The sequence below is a fragment of the Balaenoptera acutorostrata genome, chromosome 10 (assembly GCF_949987535.1).
Source record: "Balaenoptera acutorostrata chromosome 10, mBalAcu1.1, whole genome shotgun sequence".
NCBI lineage: Eukaryota > Metazoa > Chordata > Mammalia > Artiodactyla > Balaenopteridae > Balaenoptera > Balaenoptera acutorostrata.
Window position 1 is genome coordinate 102,806,053 of NC_080073.1, and position 16,985 is coordinate 102,823,037.

The following is a 16,985-nucleotide window of genomic DNA, read 5'->3' on the forward strand; positions in this document are numbered from 1 at the left end:
TGTAATTGTTTTCTGTGTGTGCTGGGAGGGGAAAGGAAGGAAGGATAGGAGAGGAAGGCAAATACCAGGGAAGAAATACAGCTCCATTCCTGCTGGGCCAGCCATTTCTATCATCAGTGTTACTGATGAAGCGACCTGGGAAGGATTTCTTGAAGCGGTGCTTTGGCGGAACCGGCCGGGGTGGCTGTTTCGCTACATGAATTAGAGAGACCTGTACGTCGCAGGACAGGAAATCTGCATTTAGCGGACAGTGAGAGCAATGCAAGCCGCGTGGCCGGGGGCGCCGCCTGCCGGCGGGACTGGGGCAGGGGAGCCCGGGGGTGGAGGGTGCAGGGGCGGCTGTTGGAGCCTCTCCCGCAAAGGAAACGAGGCCTGGGCTGCGGTGCAGGCAGCAGGAAGGCAGCAGAGCAGACAGACAGAGGTCACTTCTGCTGCTGATTGGATCAGGAGCCAGGGAAGCGGGGGACAGCTCCTCTGGGGGCCAGGCGGGGGAGGTCTGGAAGGTGGCAGGGAGGTCGGGAGGAAGAAGAGGTTTCGTGCGGATGTGGAGGAGATTTGTTTTAGACATGGAGAGCTGAAAGTGCCTGCAGGAGCATCCAGAATGCCACTGCAGATGCAGGAGGGACCTTCAGGACGGGGGTTTGCACCAAAGATGTGGAGGCGAGCATCGCATGCTTAGAGGTGACAGGTGAGACTGTAAAGGAGATGAGACCCTGAAGATCGTGATTCGTTAGAAAATTTAGATCACTAAGCTCCATCCTGACAGCTCTCTCTGTAGGATAGATGATAGATAGAGAGATAGAGAGATAAAATAGATAGATAGATAGAGATAGAGATAGAGATAGATATAGATAAATATAGATGATAGATATAGAAATAAAATAGACAGATAGATATAGAGATAGATAGAGATAAATATAGATGATAGATAGAGATAGAGATAAATAAATATAGGTAGATAGATAGATAGATGATATCTGCTATAAGTTATGTATCTACTAAAATAAGATTTTTTTTTTTTTTTAATGATATTCTTGTCTGCTTACATTCTTTTTATGTATGTATGTATGTATGTATGTATGTATGTATGGCTGTGTTGGGTCTTCGTTTCTGTGCGAGGGCTTTCTCTAGTTGTGGCAAGCGGGGGCCACTCTTCATCGCGGTGCGCGGGCCTCTCACTATCGCGGCCTCTCGTTGCCGCGCACAGGCTCCAGACGCGCAGGCTCAGCAATCGTGGCCCACGGGCCGAGTTGCTCCGCGGCATGTGGGATCTTCCCAGACCAGGGCTCGAACCCGCGTTCTCTGCACCGGCAGGCAGATTCTCAACCACTGCGCCACCAGGGAAGCCCTAAAATAAGATTTTGTTGCGATTTCCTGGTTGTCTAAATATGTTCAAAGAAAATTCACCACAATCATCAGAGGCTTAAGCTCTTGGTCTCCAAGTACACTACAAGTTCAAGGGGCTCCTGCTTAACTGTTGTGAGTCGCAAGGTGGTCCTGTCCAGCAGGGTGATCCCTTCTGTCACGATGTTCCCTGCTCTGCAGGGCTCTTTAGGCGCTGCGTCCACACTCCGTCGGTCAGGACTCTTCAGGTCTCACGTGTCCCGTCTCAGCTTGGGATGCTTCCACCTCCCACCGTGGTTCCCCTAAACCCTGGTGAGGGACGCCTGCAGGGCCCCTCCCAGCACTCTCACAGGATCAACCTGTAAATAAGGGCCAGTGAGGCTGGGGCAGGGACCACCGGAGAAACGCTCCTGCCCCTCATCCCTCAGGTGGATGGTTCTGAGATGCCCTGTATGGGTTTCTCCAAGAGCCTAGCGAGATCTCCTTCCAGGCAGCTGCCTTGGTGGCCAGTAACACATCTTTGTGGTGACATTTCCTCCTTGCCTCACTCTTGCTCCCTGGACCTTCTTCCCAAATAAACTGCTGCATGAGGCACTCTGCTTTCAGGGAAACCAGGGCTAATGAAATGGAGTCTTCTAACTAGCCAGGCCTGAGGCCTGGGTCTTTGCCTGGGGCTCCCAGATAGGAATGAGGCGGGATGGGGTGCTGTGGTTATGGTGGGGAGAGTGCAGATGCCCAATGAATAGGAGTGCTGTTTCTAGAAGCAGAGGGGAAATAAACTGCACACACCAAGAACAGGAAGGAATGAATGAGAGAGAGGGTTATTCTCTCTCTCTCTCTCTCTCTCTTTCTCTCTCAGTATATATACATACGGGAATATGGAATATGGTTTACTGAATGGTCAGGCTGGAAGTTCAGCCATAATCGTGCCTTAGTCGTATTTAGCAATCCCTCTGTGTTCCACTCATTAGAGGGTACAAAGCAGTCATGTTTCACAAATTCTTAGTCCTCCGAACACACTTACAGAGGAGATGAGGCTATTAGTCTCATTATAGAGATGGGAAACCAAGGCAAAGTGATTCATTGATCTCCCAGAGCCATAAAAGAAAATCGTTGCTGAGTTTTGGGTTACGTTTTGGGCTTCCTGCCCACTGCAGCCAAGCCCAACCTTTGACTGGAACCAACCCCAGGGAAGGAGGTTTGTGGGCTTCCTGGAAGGCAGAGGTTTATGTTTGCTTGTCCTGTGCTGGGGCCTTTCCCCTGGTATGGCCCGGGAGGATGCTGCAGGAGGTGTATCTGGGAAAGGGAGGGGAGAGCCATTCTGAGCAGCCAGGCTTGGGATCTGCTGCGTCATTGCTGACCGTCTGCCCATGGCTGAACTTGCCACTGCCTGGCAAGAGTCTGACTCCATGCACGGATGCCAAGGACAGAGCAGAACTCAGCTCTCTGCAGATCTGAGTAATGCTAACATACTATCCTTAAAAAGATAGTGAATAGAACAAAAAAGAAGCAGCCTCACAGATACAGAGAACAAACTAGAGGTTGGCAGTGGGGGGGGGGAGGGGCAATACAGGGGTTGGGGGATGGGAGGTACAAACAATTGGGTGTAAGACAGGCCGCAAGGATGTGTTGTACAACATGGGGAATAGAGCCAATATTTTGTAGTAACTGTAAATTGAGTGTAAGCTTTAAAAATTGTATAAAAAAATAACTCCATAGTAGAATGCCAGAAAAATGCCCCCGATCTTTAGCTGTTATGTTTATATGTTGTTGCACACAAATATGTTTTCAGGAGAAATTGTCTTCTCTCAGGAATCTGTAAAATACAGACAAAAACATGCTTTAATTTTGTTTAATTTTTTAATTTGTTTGTTTCTTTAATTTGTTTCTCTGGTTTTTTCTGATTTTTCTGTTTTCAGTTCTGATTTATTTTCAGTCTTTGGGGTAAGGCTTGGGGCTATATATTGAGGGCGGGATAAATGGGGGGGGCAACCAAAAAGCATTTGGCATTTATTAATGGCATTTCCATAGGTGACTTTATTTATTCTTTATCACCCCCTGTGAGACGTGCACCGTAATTGTCCTTTTTGCAGCTGAGTAACCTGGAGCTCACGGAGCATGGTAATGGGAGCGTCGCTGGGCAAGTTAAAGAAGAAAACCACCATCCACTCCCCGCAGGGGCTGCCCCCAAAGCCTGTGCTGTTTTGTCTGGTGAGTCTCCCCCTGGCTTCCTAGTGCATGAGGTCTAGCTTCCCGAACGTCTGAGTCACGCTGTGGACTAGCCTCGGACATTCTGGATGGTTGACAGCTGTGATCATCCCAAACCATGGGTTTGTCATGCTTTTTTCAAATGTGGTCTTTCCTACTTTTTATCACGGATGCCAGATTTTCCTCCTTATCCCAAAGTTATCTTTATGTATGTGCATGTGCGTGCATAAACACACACACACACACACACACACACACACACACACACACCCCTGTATCTGAGTGGGGGGAAGTGGAGATGGGAGACAGCAAAAGCACATGTTAAATTCAAGTGATCATGTGTCTTAGTTCCTGCTGCTATAACAATGTGCCACAGATTGCGTGACTTATAAACATCAGATATTTGTTGCTCACAGTTCTGGAGACTGAAACGTGGCAGTCAAGGTGCCAGCAGGGTTGGGTGAGGGCCCTCTTCCAGGTCACAACTTCTCATTTTGTCCTTACAGGGCAGAAAGAGGAGGCAGCTCTCTGGGGTCCCTTTTATGAGGGCACTAATCCCATCCTGAGGGCTCCACCCTCATGACCCAATCACCCCCCAAAGGCTCCACCTCCAAATACCATCACATTGGAGATTAGCATTTCTACATATGAATTTTAGGGGGACATTCAGTCCATTGCACCCATTTCACTGATTTTAGGAGGAACACTTTCTCGTGCTCTAACCATTCTGAGATCGCTTATTCTAGCTGTGAGCTAGGCAGCTGTGTGTCACAGTGTTGCTGGCATTGTATGGGCATCAAAGATTAGAGAACAGGTGTCAGAGGCTCGGAGGAAAATCCTTAAGACAACTGTGGAGCACTTTTAGAAGAAATACGGCCTTACCAAAATTCTCCTGAAAGCCCTCTATGGCTCATAGGACAGTGGTGGATGGAAAACATGGATTCTAGAGGTCCTGCATCAAAAGTGATTCCAAAGAGGTAGATTCTGTATGGGGAAAAGTTTTAGGCATACCTTAACCAATTTATTTAGCCTCTATTTCCTTTTTGTGTATGCAGAAGAGTGATACATGATATAATACATTCTGTGTTTGAATAGGTCTAAAAGAGTTCTTTTAACACGTTTAAAATAAAAATTCTAAGTGCTAAGAAAGCATTGTGACACATACAGTGAGATGTCAACAATTTCCCTTGCTCGGTGCTTCATTAAATAACACCGAAGGAGCCTCAGATTCCATGAAATACAGTAGTATTTATGTTTTCTGTTTCAATAATCATCAATCTGTTTCTAATCTATTCATGGAGAAATATGTGAGCCATCTTGCCATGAAACTATTTTCGAAATCTCATGGAAGCCTACCAAGGTTTCATAAATTAGCTAAGAAACTTTCTTGCTTTTGAGAGGGGAGTTTCCGATACTATAAGCCTATGTTTCTGGGTGTATTTTTGGTAAAATTTTGTTAATCCTGGCTTTTGTCTAAAACAAACAAACAAATAAATGAAAAATATATAAATAGGTGAAATTTATTAATAAAGGAAATACATATCAAGCAAAATTAAAATGCTTGTATTACAAAACGTGCAATTTGGAGGACGAATGGTCATTTGTGCAAAGTCGGTGTGGCTTTGATAAAAATGTTTCAGTTCAAAAGCCTGGCCAGTCTGCTCCTGCACTAACTGACCCGTGGTTAGGGATATGTGTGTCCTTGAGTGCCCTTGGATTTATTTATTAATATATTTAAATAGAAAAAATGTAACCTTGGGACTTCCCTGGTGGCGCCGTGGTTAAGAATCCGCCTGCCAAAACAGGGGACACGGGTTCAAGCCCTGGTCCAGGAAGATCCCACATGCTGCAGAGTGACTAAGCCCGTGAGCCACAACTACTGAAGTCCGCGCACCTAGAGCCTGTGCTCTGCAATAAAAGAAGCCACTGCAATGAAAAGCCCACAATGAACAGTAGCCCCCGCTCTCCTCAACTAGAGAAAGCCCGCGCATAGCAACAAAGACCCAACGCAGCCAAATATAAATAAATAAATAAATAATTTTTTTTTTAAAAAAGAAAAAATGTAACCTTATCATTGGTGCTGCAGGTTGTGTATTTATTTATACTATCTTCCCTTTTAGAAAAACACTATGATATCATAAAAATATTTCAACTTTAAATGACTTCCCACAAGCCTCAAGTTCCGTGCAGTGCCTTGTGCACAAAGAGAAATCAGTCTATTCCATCTTGAAGGGCAGTGGACTTTGGTTTTGTCCCACATTTAGAGATAACAAATGCCTCACAAACAATAGAAACTTCTCTCCGTTTTGCACCATTCTTTCAGTCCTGGCACTGCCATGCAGTTGCTGTGTCTGGATTGATGGAAGTTTCCAGGCTGGGAGGAGATGGCATTTCCAAGAAAGCAGAGTGCAGACGTCCCCCAAGTTTATGCACACCTGCCCCCCACCTAAAACTAGCCCTCTGAGCTCGGATTTGGTGGCCTGTTGGCCTTTTGAACAAGCACCCACTCCCCCTCCCTCTGTCTCCCAATACAGAAGCCGAGATCCTCAGGGTCTCCTTCCCTGCTCACCGTCGGGGGAGAAGGGGACCCTGAGGTCGGGGGAGAGCCCAGGTCCTTCCTCCCAAGTGCATGCTCCTCCCTGCTGAGTTCACACCCACCGTCCCAACCCCTGAGGGGAGAAGGGTTCCACATTTTGTGGTCCGGCGTCTCCCCTGTGTAAAACCTTTAGATGGTGCCCCATTGCCCTCAAGGTAAATCCAAACTCCTAAGTGGCTTCCAAAATCCTTCATCATCTCCCTGGGTGTCTGTGTACCTTCCCCTGGGTCACTTCTTGTCAATTCTCCCCCAACTCTGACCTTGGTCCAGTCCCCCCCAACTTGTCAGGCTTTCCCTGATTTCCCAGTCTCTGCATGAGGCCTGGAGTGGGTTTGACTGCCTTTAGGGAGTTCTACAAATGCACTGTCCAAGCCTCCTTGTTTTGATGGGAAAACACATACCAAACCAACTTTCAAAACCACATTTGGGGCATCAAGCTGTAAGCTGGGGCCTCACAGGTTTTGCTACACAAGTTCAGTTACATTAGAAGAGTCTGGTCCTGGCAGCTGCCCTTGCCTCCTGGGGGACCCCTTTTCAGAGCTTTGGAGGCTTGGACATGGAAGGCTGACCCATTCGCTGCCCGCCCCGTTTGGCATGGGAAGGCATTTGGAGTCGAGGTGTCTGATTCTGGAGAAGCTGACATTTCTAGTTACTTACCAAAAGCAGCAGGTGACCTTTCTCTGGCCGCGGTGAAAGGAGAGACCTGCTCCGGTAAGCCCTGGATGGTGGGCCAGAGTCAGGGCCATCCCAGGGGTACAGAATCCCAGAGGGCTGAAGCCCAGCTGGGCCCTCTGGATGCATTTTCATGCAGATGGAAAAGGGAACACCTCCAGGGCACCTTGGCAGAAGCAAAGAAGTGGGTGGCTCTAAGCAGACCTGGTGGGTGTGTGTAGGATGGAGGAGAAGCCCTTTATGCCTGTGTGTGTGTGTGTGTGTGTGTGTGTGTGTGTGTGTGTGTGTGTGTGCAGGGTCTTTATAGAATCGTGGGTGTGATGAGCCCCAGGGCTCGCTCAGCATCTGCTGGTGAATTTGCTCTGCTTCCTGAGCACTTCCCAGGTGGAGTTTCCGTCTATGGTAACCAGTTTATTGAGCGTTTTCTCTAGCTCAAGCGCTGTCCTAAGGACTTACCTGTCTGAACTCCCTCCACCCTCACAGCAGCCCCTGAGCTGCTGTACTTTCACCTCTACTTAATACACAAGGAAACAGAGGGTTGAGAGCTTATGCTTCTGCTCCAGATCCTGAAGCTGGCTCCGTCTGATGCCACAGCCCACGAGCTGCTCTGCCATCATTCGTCTCGCCTGGGACTCGCTGGAAATGGGGGCTATTGCCCTGGCGAAGATGCAGTAGAGGAAGGAGCCTAAGGAACGTTGTCACTCTTCACAACATGTTATGAGAAGTATGATGAAAGTGGCTGGATGCTGAGATTCAGGGACAGGAAGAGAACGTCCTCTGTCTTCTTTCCTTTGCCACCTCTACGTTCTGTTCCGTCCACCCTCTCACTGCCCTGCTTAAAAACTTTGACTGGCACCCATTGCCCTTGGGGTCAGGTCTGGACTCTGTAAGTGGCTTCCCCAACCCTCCAGAACCCTTTACTCTCTGAGCAGCCATCCTAGTTCTGTAGCTTAAGAGGTGGCAATAATTCCATCTCAATGAACCACCTCTCAGGAAAGCTCACCAGACCCGTGTTTGCATGAGGAAGACACGTGGGCATTGCTGGTGGGAAAGCACTCGGTCTGAGTGACTCAGGGCTTGGGAACAGCACTGTGACCTCAACAGAACAGCTACCCCGCTTGTTATTTCCTGCAGAATCTTCCAGCTGCTCAGCCTTCCCGGAGCTGGGCTCAGTCTAGCAGCCCAGCTGAGTCCTCCCCCTTCATACACCTTCCGCCCACCACGACGGCCCATGTGATAAGATGTGGGGCTTCAGCGCGGGGCGTGTGCCCACTCTGCTTCCCATGATGTGCAGCTGCCTCTTGTCCTGCTGCTGGGAAAATACTGAAGGTCTGGCTATAGCTAAGAGAGTCCGACAACATGTAAGGCACAAACATTCTTTATCTGCAGGATGAGGTTAGCTTCTGTTTGGGCCTGGTGTTTTTTTAAGAAGGAAATCGCGTTCATAAGAATCAGATTAGGTCCAGGAAGCGTCCGCTGGGCAAGGCAAAACTGCTAGAGGCAGAGGGTCAGGATTTTCTCATTGGTTATGACTGCCACCTCCTGGCTGAGCTTGTGAACGACACAATCTGGACTTCCTAGGGAAACAGTATTAAGAAAGATTACTAGCCCCTTTCTCCAGCTTTTTATCAGCTCTGAGTGGTGCAAAAGGGAAATGAGAGGAATTTTCCTTAGATAGAGTATTTCTTTGCATATTTCATATTAGCAACAATGATAAAGCAGACACAGCAACGATGAATAAAAACATAGTGGACTCTTCTCATTTGAGGCAAACAAAGAATTTGTCAGAGCAATTTATTATACCTTCTTGATTCGGTGTTAGCTTTTCCAAATTAAGTGTTCAGCCCTTATCTGAGTTTCTAAGACCTGCCCACTCTCTAAAGCTGAGTTCTTAGCAAATTTAGATGAATCTACTAACCACTTTTGGAAAATCAGTACAGAATTAAGGACTTCGGTGAAAATTGCAACTTAAAAAAATTGGGGGTCCTAAGGTATGTCTTTAAATTATGCAATAAAAAATAAGATTTGGAATCAGTCCTCATCATTTTTTTCATATTGATTTTATTCTTAGGCTCTTACTGTCTAGAAATTTAAATTCGAAGTCAGGTTAAGGGTTATTGTAACACATACAATACACATATATGGACCAAGGTAGAAATATGTCTTTCCAGCTATTTAAATTTCTTGGGGGGAAAGTTGTATTTTACCTTTAATATCGAATGCGCTGAGACCCACAGGTGGGTGATTTCAGAATTATATTAGGGATATTGGCAAGACTTCTCAGAATCCTTTCTTCTCTTATTCCTCAGCAACAGAAACTGCACAATTTTAGCTGGCCCATGGCCACTGTGTTAGTCTTGGTGTTCTGAGAAGCAGGTGCTAAGAAGGGATTAAACGTGCAAGGAGTTTGTTAGGGGGAATGTCTGCTAGGAAAGATGGAGAGGCAGCTAGAGGAAAGCTGGAGGGGCCACCAGAACACAGAGCAGGTCTGACCCCAAGTGCAGGAGAAAAGGACGGAAGGAAGTAAGGGAGGGAGGGAGGAAAGGAAGGAAAGAAGGAAGGGAGGGAGGGAGGGAAGGAAGGGAGGGAGGGAGGAAGGAAAGGAGGGAAGGAGGGAGGAAAGAAGGAGCTGGATGGGAACATCTTACACTACAGTGCAGTTCTAAAGAAAGTTTGGCAAGTTTTGTACCTTTGTGACAGGCAGATTTCAGAGATGAGCTCCAATGACCCCTACCTCCAGGTACCCATGACTTTGTACAATCCCTTCACTTTGAGAATGAACTGGACCTAGTGACTAGCTCCTAATGAGCAGAAGATGGCAAAGTGATGGGATGTCCATTCCCTGATGCTGTTACAAAAGACTGTGACCCCCATCTTCCTGGACTCTCTCTCTCTCGTGCTGATTTTGATGAAGCAAGCTGCCGGGTTGGGACTGAAAGTGGCCTCCAGCCATGAACTAGGAAAGAGCTGAGGCTCCCAGTGCAGCAACCTGTGAGGACAGGCATCCTGACAACCACCACCAGGGGTGCTTGGAAGCAGGTCCTTCCCCAGTCAGACCTCAGATGAGACCTCAGCTCTGGCTCACACTTTGACTTCAGCTCTGAGGGAGGTCCTGAGGCAGAGGATCCAGCCAAACTGCACTGAATTCCTGACCCACAGAAACTGAGAGATAATAAATGTGTGTTGTTTTTAGCCACTAAAATGTGGTGTCATTTGTTAATGCAGCCACAGATAATTCATACAGTCCTCTAGCCGATGTCACCCATCACAGAAGTCATACGACTCCTAGGAAAGAGCTGCCTTAGAAGTACTGATGCACTCAGGCTGGGAGCAGCCTGTTGCAAGCTTGATCTCGCTGCAAATGCAGTGATGGGTTTCAGAGCACAGCAGCTGGGCCCTTGCACGATTGCACTCCCTGCGTCGGACATCTGAGAGGCACGTTCACATGCTGCTGAAGACACCCAGGGCAAAGATTACATTTCTCATCCTCCCTTGAAGCTTAGATGGCCTTGTGTTACGTTCTGGTCAGTGTGGTATATACAGCTTTCAGGAAGAGTCCTTAAAAGAGGGGTTATTCCTTCTCTGCCCTTTTGCCTCTCTTGCTGGCTGGAATATGATGAGATGACTGGATCTGGACAGCCATTTTGGACCATGAGACAGAAGCCATTTGTGGAGGGTGATTAAAGCCACAAAATAAGACAAACTCAAGCCCCACTGATCGTGGACTGCCTAGGTTCATGGGAGAGAGAGCTCATCTTCTAACTTGTGTAAGTCACTGCTTGATTTTCTGTCCCTTGAAACTGAACTTAATCCTAATTGCAAAGAACCTACATTTTATATGTAAAGTCTAAAGGTTAAAGGGGTAAATATTTCCCAGAGGATAAATCATGGCACAAAGAAAAGTTTAATTACCTAAGACTATTGCTGGGAGATGATCTTCATTCCATATGCTGAGGGTGGTGACAGGTCTCCCCTTCCGGTTGCTAGGAGGGCATCCCTCTGAGTTCACAAGGACAAGAGAAGGAAACCACTGATCCCCATCACAGAGAAGTCTTGGAAAACAGCACTTGAGAAAGCAGCTAACGCCCTCGCCACTGCATGCCAGGCTAAGAACACTGGCCCCAGAGGCTGACAGAGTTTGCTGAATGAAGGGACCAAAGAAGGAAACCAGCTTGATTTTGTCTGTCAAACCTGTTGAAAGTGAACTTTCTTTAAACTAATTCTTTTCAAAGTTTTCAAAGCCTGAGAACATAATAAATGTTACCTTTTGTCGGATTTTTCATCCATTTTTTGGCCATGGCACGGAGGGGTATTTTCTGGAAGGATACGGCTGTTCTCTCTGATGACTTTCAAAATGTGAATTTGCTCATCAAAACTTTTTGGCTATGTTATCCATAGCATTTTTTAGCCTTCACATGCTTTTTCGATATGTGACTTCTAAGTGTTAGCAAATCCCATGCTTACTAAGTGTTCCATTGGTCAGGAGGCAGTGTAGACCAGTGGTAAGTAAGTCTCTTAATCTCTGAGACTGTTTCCTCATTTGCACCATAAGTCCCTAGCTTATGGGACTGCTGTGAGAGGTAAGTTTGATAATGCATGAAAAGTCTTAGAGGCTCAGTAGAGCCCTGGGCAAGTGGTAAGGACACAGTATCCACTAGCTATTACCACTAATACTAACACCCCATCTCCTGTCCTGTGCTGTCCAGTATGGCAGTCGCTAGTCACCTGTAGCCATTAGGCACTGAGATGAGAGTAGTACAAACCGAGGTGTGCTGCAAGTGAAAAATACAGACTACATTGTGAAGTCTTAGTATGAACACAAGAATGTCAAATATTTTTCTGATAATTTTTTAAACTATTGATTACATATTGAAATGATAACATTTTGGACATATTGTGTTAAATAAAATATATTATTAAAATTAATTTCACCTGGGACTTCCCTGGTGGCCCAGTGGTTAAGACTCCATGCTTCCACCGCAGGGGGTGCAGGTTCGATCGCTGGTGGGGGAACTAAGATCCCTCGTGCCAAGCCGTATGGGAAAAAAAAAAAATCCATAAGCAATAAAGCTGCTGTTGGTGGAATTATTTTTTAAAAAATTAATTTCACCTGTTTCTTTTTCCTTTTTTAAAATGTGGCTTCTAGAAAATTTTAAATGACATGGATGGCCAGCACATAAGATTTCTCCTGGATGGCTTGGGTGTAGGCAGACGGGTGTGGCAGGGTGGAAAAGTGAACCAGGAAATTGTGGTCCACTTGGTCAGTATTGGTATTCACTAGGGGCTCAGACAAAGGAGACAGAGGTTCAGGGAAGGAAATCTACTTCCCAGGGCACTGTGGATTCTGACACGGCTCAATTCCACAGAGGATGACCGGGGTCAAAGGGTGGTCCTCACTCAGCCCTCAGCCACGTGAGTCTAAAGACAGGCTGAAAATCTGGGAGCTCAGACAAGGAGGTCTGGAGAGGGTACACCGGGATCCAGGGTGGAGTCTCAGACCCAGGGTGGAGCATATTATTGACAAGAAACCAAACAGTGCGTAGTAATCAGGGACGTCGACCAAGGGGGTGGCAGTGGAGCGCTAGGAAATCCACTTCTGGGGGCCCTGTTGGTTCTGACACAATTCAACTCCACAGGAATCGATCAGACTTTACTAAGCGCCAGGCCCTCTATTAGAAACTGGAGAAAACACAGTGCCTGCCTGCAAGGTGCTCCCAGTCGAGCGGGGAAGACAGAGAGATAAACAGGTGCTCGTAGCCCAGTGAGTAGCACTGTGATAGGATGCAAATGGAGCTTGTTGGAGGGAAAGCTAATCCGTTCTCATGAATAAGGAACAGCTCCCCAGAGAGAGCAAAATCTCAGCAGAGACCTTGGGAAAGCAGCCAGGTAAGAAGCGAGAAGCACGTTCTAGGTACGGGAGCAGCCTGTGCAAAGCTGGAAGCTTAGGGGAACTCTGTGCTCCAGGAGATGCGAGCGGCCCCGTGTTGCTTCACTGTGAAGTGAACGGTGGGAATGCTGGCGAGAGGAGGAGGGCCCAGATTACAGAGGGCGCTGCATCACAGATAGAGGGTGTTGCAGGCATGAGGCAGGGGGCTTTTAAGAACTTTATGCAGACGAGTGACATAACCAGATTTGTGCTTTTAGAAAGATCTCTCTGATGACCCTGTGGGGTTCCGGTGCAGGGTAAAATGAATTAAACAGAAATTTCTGTTGTTTTAAGCCACTCAGTCTGTGGTCTTTGCTACAGCAGCCCTAGCAAACTAGTGCAGTACACCACCAGCATAATTTTTCTGTCTTAGACCATTTATTCAACAAATATTTTAAGCCAAGTGCTGGAATTTGTGCAGAGGTGAACAAGACCTGGGTTATCTCTCAGGTTGCTTATGTCCTAGTAGAAGAGCCAAAAGCAAATAAGCAATTATAGTATAATGTGGTTAGTGTCACACCACGGTCAAGGGGAGGTGCTGGGGAACCCCAAGAGGGACCTTTCATCCAGCCTGGGCACCAGAGACAGACAGCTTCTTGGTGGGAGTGATGTTCCAAAAATTTCAGGTCATGGAGCAAGGTTGTGAATGACTGTTGTTATAATGGAACAAGGTGAGTTCCGAGTCGATATGAAGAATGGCAGAGAACAAGCAAGATTAGAGAGAAGTCAATGCGTTTGTTCCACTTAGCAGTTTTGCCTCCAGAATAACTCTTAGCTAGGGTGTCACCTTATTAACTTTGGTCGGTTGGTAGAGGTGAGTGGGGACTGGGTAGGGTGGGTTGGAGGTGAGATCAGGGGCCATCAATCAACAGGCAGAGACTGGTGCCTTCTTGAGGCAGAAGATTCCCTTTGTTTAGCTCTCTTTCCTCAACCTGTGCCATGTGGTGGGAGAAGATTCCAAATCTTGGCCTGGGTCTCTGGGTAAGGTTGTATAGGTTGTGGACTGCACAAGGGGAGACTGGGGACTGAAATCTGGCATGTGCCGAATTACCAAGCCATGTGTCTGAGCATGGGCCCCTGTCTGCCCAGAGGATGGGTACCCCTTTGCTTTGCACAAAGGTGTCATCTTCTTGTCAAGTCATATGCAACTGATTCTGGTTCCCCTGGGAGGGGGCACCCAAAGGTGCCATCTATCCTAGTGGTAGTTGCCAGCATGGCATTTGGTCTGGCTGCATGACAAGGCATTTGTTTCTCTGAAATAAAGTCTATGCTACATGTCGGAAAGCTGCCCCAGGAGTCCTGGTCATACAGTTAGAGAGCGGATTGAACTGAAACTCTAATTGTATTCTCATCTCATTGGTTAATTTACTTCCTCCTGGTTACTTTGCTAGTCTGAACCTTTGCTACATGGCGTTTGGCTCATCACCCTGAGGATGAGATTATATCTGGTTTTTGTGGAGCCTAAAGAAGAAGGGACACAATAAAGCTCCAAGCAGTTAGCTGTTAACTGTTACTTAAAAATATTGCCTGTGTAGCTAGGACAATGTTCCCTTCGCACTGCAGTCCGGTCGTATACGTGAAGGTCTAATACTTTGTAAATTACCCTGAGTTTGGAGTTTCCTCTGTTATAAACCCTGCCACACATTTGCTTTGGGCATCAGGTAAATGGATAGGCTGTGGGGATTCGGGGTGTGCTCATCCAGGACATGGACAGACAGAGATTCTCACGCTTGTCATCAGGAGGGTGGTGAGGAAGGGACTCTTTTCACAGCAGGAAAAGAGCATCCCGTCTGTCATCAAGTAGACAGAAAAACAACAACACGGGGACGGCGCGGAGGTTACGAGGAGATCCAAGTGGACCCCCAGGTGTCGGTGAGGAACAGAAGGGGCTGGGGTGGAAGCATGTGGTAAGGAAATGGATTCCCATCCTGGCGTGGCCCTGGGGGAGGGAAATCCTGCCCACCAGCAAAGCTGGAACGTCTTAGGCGTCAGTCTGTGGGTTCTTGTGAAGACATTCTAACTACGAGAACGGAATGAACTGTCACTGACTGGTCCCCCCACTTGCGTATCAGGGAATCTCTGCAGACTCTCCTCACATTCCACGCTGGTTATTTCTGGGACCTCTGTCAGCAGAATAGCAGTTCTTTCCTCTCGCATTCTTGTCTCCCCCGGGTTCTTATCCCAGCTCTCGAAGCTGCAGGAAGGCAGAGCCATTGTGTGTTCCGGGGGCAGCGAGGCACCTGCGCTCAGGCTTGGCTCTCCCCTCCCTGCTTTGGGCTGGGTCTCCCAGGTTCGTGGAACAAGCCGTGCTGTGTTCTCCCCTCCTGCCCCTGTACCCCAGTGCCATGGGGGCCCTACAAAGTGCCACGGGTGTCCTGGTGGCTCTGAACCCCTGGTGAGTCAGCTACTGGCCCAGATTCCTGCTGTCGATTCTCTCTCCTTGAGGCTCCGACGCATGTCTGCGGGGCTGGGACACCAGGCCCCCCTTCCTGTCCGCCTCTGCCCCCAGAAGCTCGCCCACAAGACGGAGCCAACATCACCACTTCCACCCTGAAACATCCAGAAGAGATGAAACGGTGTCTTTTGCTACAGGGAGGATTGGTTTCCTACCACAGCTGTGCTCATTTTTAATTTCTAATTTTTAGGGCTGTTTCTGCAGGGTCTGGGAACGAACTCTCTGAGTGGAACAGGTGTCCCTCGGCTCCCAGGGATGAACCTCAGTGGCTTGTTCCTGAGCCCAAGGTTCTGGAAGCCTGAATGTGGCCATGAAATATTGATGTCAGAACACATAAAATAGTGAACAATGAGATCCAATTAAAAAATTGAACAAAAACCAAACAACTGTAGACAGATAGCCCTCAGGGTGTGAAAGTGAAGGGAAAAAACTCAACTCAAACAAACGAATAGTCTGGTACCTTGGGAGGCAACAAAGGGAAGATCCGATACGATTAGGAAAAATTGTGGCCAGGGAGTGAGACAGGGCTGAAAAGCACCTTTCTCTTCTAAATGACTCCAGACATGACGTTTGTCCCCCAGGTTGGCAGAGGGGGTCATTAGTAAGAACGGCAGACGTGGACAGGCAACCAATATAGGAGTTTATTCGTTCTGTTCTTTTCAAAAAAAAATCAAATATATTGACATATAACATTGTGTATGTTTAAGATGTACAAGGCATCACATTGATACATTTATATATTGTAATCTGATTGCTGTCGAAGTGATATTTAGTGCTTCTATCACATTACATAACTATTCTTTGGTGGTTGGGATAATTTTCAGTAGAGGAGTTTCTATGTTAAGCTTTCAATTTCTTCCATTTCATTACCAAAAATGAAGTGGGAAAAGGAAAAGCATAAGGGAGGTGTGAGGTCTGAATGTTTGCATCCCTCCAAAATTCTGCTGTTGAAACTGACCCTCCGAGGTGATGGTGTTGCCTCCTGGGGGCTTTGGGAGGCGGTTAGGTCATGAGGGTGGATTCCCCGTGGGTGGGGTTACGGTGCTTACCAAAGAGGCCCCAGAGAGCTCCCGCCCCTTCAGCCACTGAGGGCACAGTGGGAAGACCATCTGTCTGGCCATCTGTCTATGAACCAGGGACCAGGAAGGGACCCTCACCAGACACTGAATCTGCCCACACCTAGGACCTGCAGCCTCCAGAACTGTGAGAGGCGAGTTTCTGTTGTTCCTCAGCTCCCTGTTCCGTGATGTGTTTTTTTTTAAATTTTATTTATCTATTTGTTTATTTATTTTTGGCTGTGTTGGGTCTTCGTTTCTGTGCGAGGGCTTTCTCTAGTTGCGGCAAGTGGGGGCCACTCTTCATCGCGGTGCGTGGGCCTCTCACTATCGCGGCCTCTCTTGTTGCGGAGCACAGGCTCCAGACGCGCAGGCTCAGTAGTTGTGGCTCACGGGCCCAGCTGCTCCGTGGCATGTGGGATCTTCCCAGACCAGGGCTCGAACCCGTGTCCCCTGCATTGGCAGGCAGACTCTCAACCACTGCGCCACCAGGGAAGCCCCCCGTGATGTGTTTGTTACAGCAGCAGAACGGACTAAGACAGGAGGAGAGACCACAAACACGTGATCCTGCTCTGGGGAAAGTCATGACTCGAGTGTTACTGCGTCTGGCTGGGGGAAGTAAACCTGGGAAGAAGCTGATGGACACTGAATGCCCAGCGGCTCTCGACTCCCCTGTCCCGAACTCCGGCTCTTGGTCCGCGTAGAGGCTGCCGTGGCCCCGTGTGCGCC

At 47.8% G+C, this 16,985-nt stretch overlaps 1 long non-coding RNA gene across 2 annotated transcripts; it reads left to right on the forward strand.

Annotated features, from left to right (window-relative positions):
• The first annotated feature begins 2,620 nt into the window (after positions 1 to 2,620).
• Positions 2,621 to 8,643, forward strand: LOC130708995 (uncharacterized). 2 transcript variants are annotated; one of them, XR_009009399.1, is made up of 3 exons: positions 2,621 to 2,885; positions 3,438 to 3,555; positions 7,384 to 8,643. It is a non-coding gene; the product is annotated as an uncharacterized LOC130708995 (long non-coding RNA). The 2 variants fall into 2 exon arrangements; XR_009009400.1 differs by lacking the exon at positions 7,384 to 8,643 and adding an exon at positions 5,295 to 5,560.
• Positions 8,644 to 16,985: the final 8,342 nt, after the last annotated feature.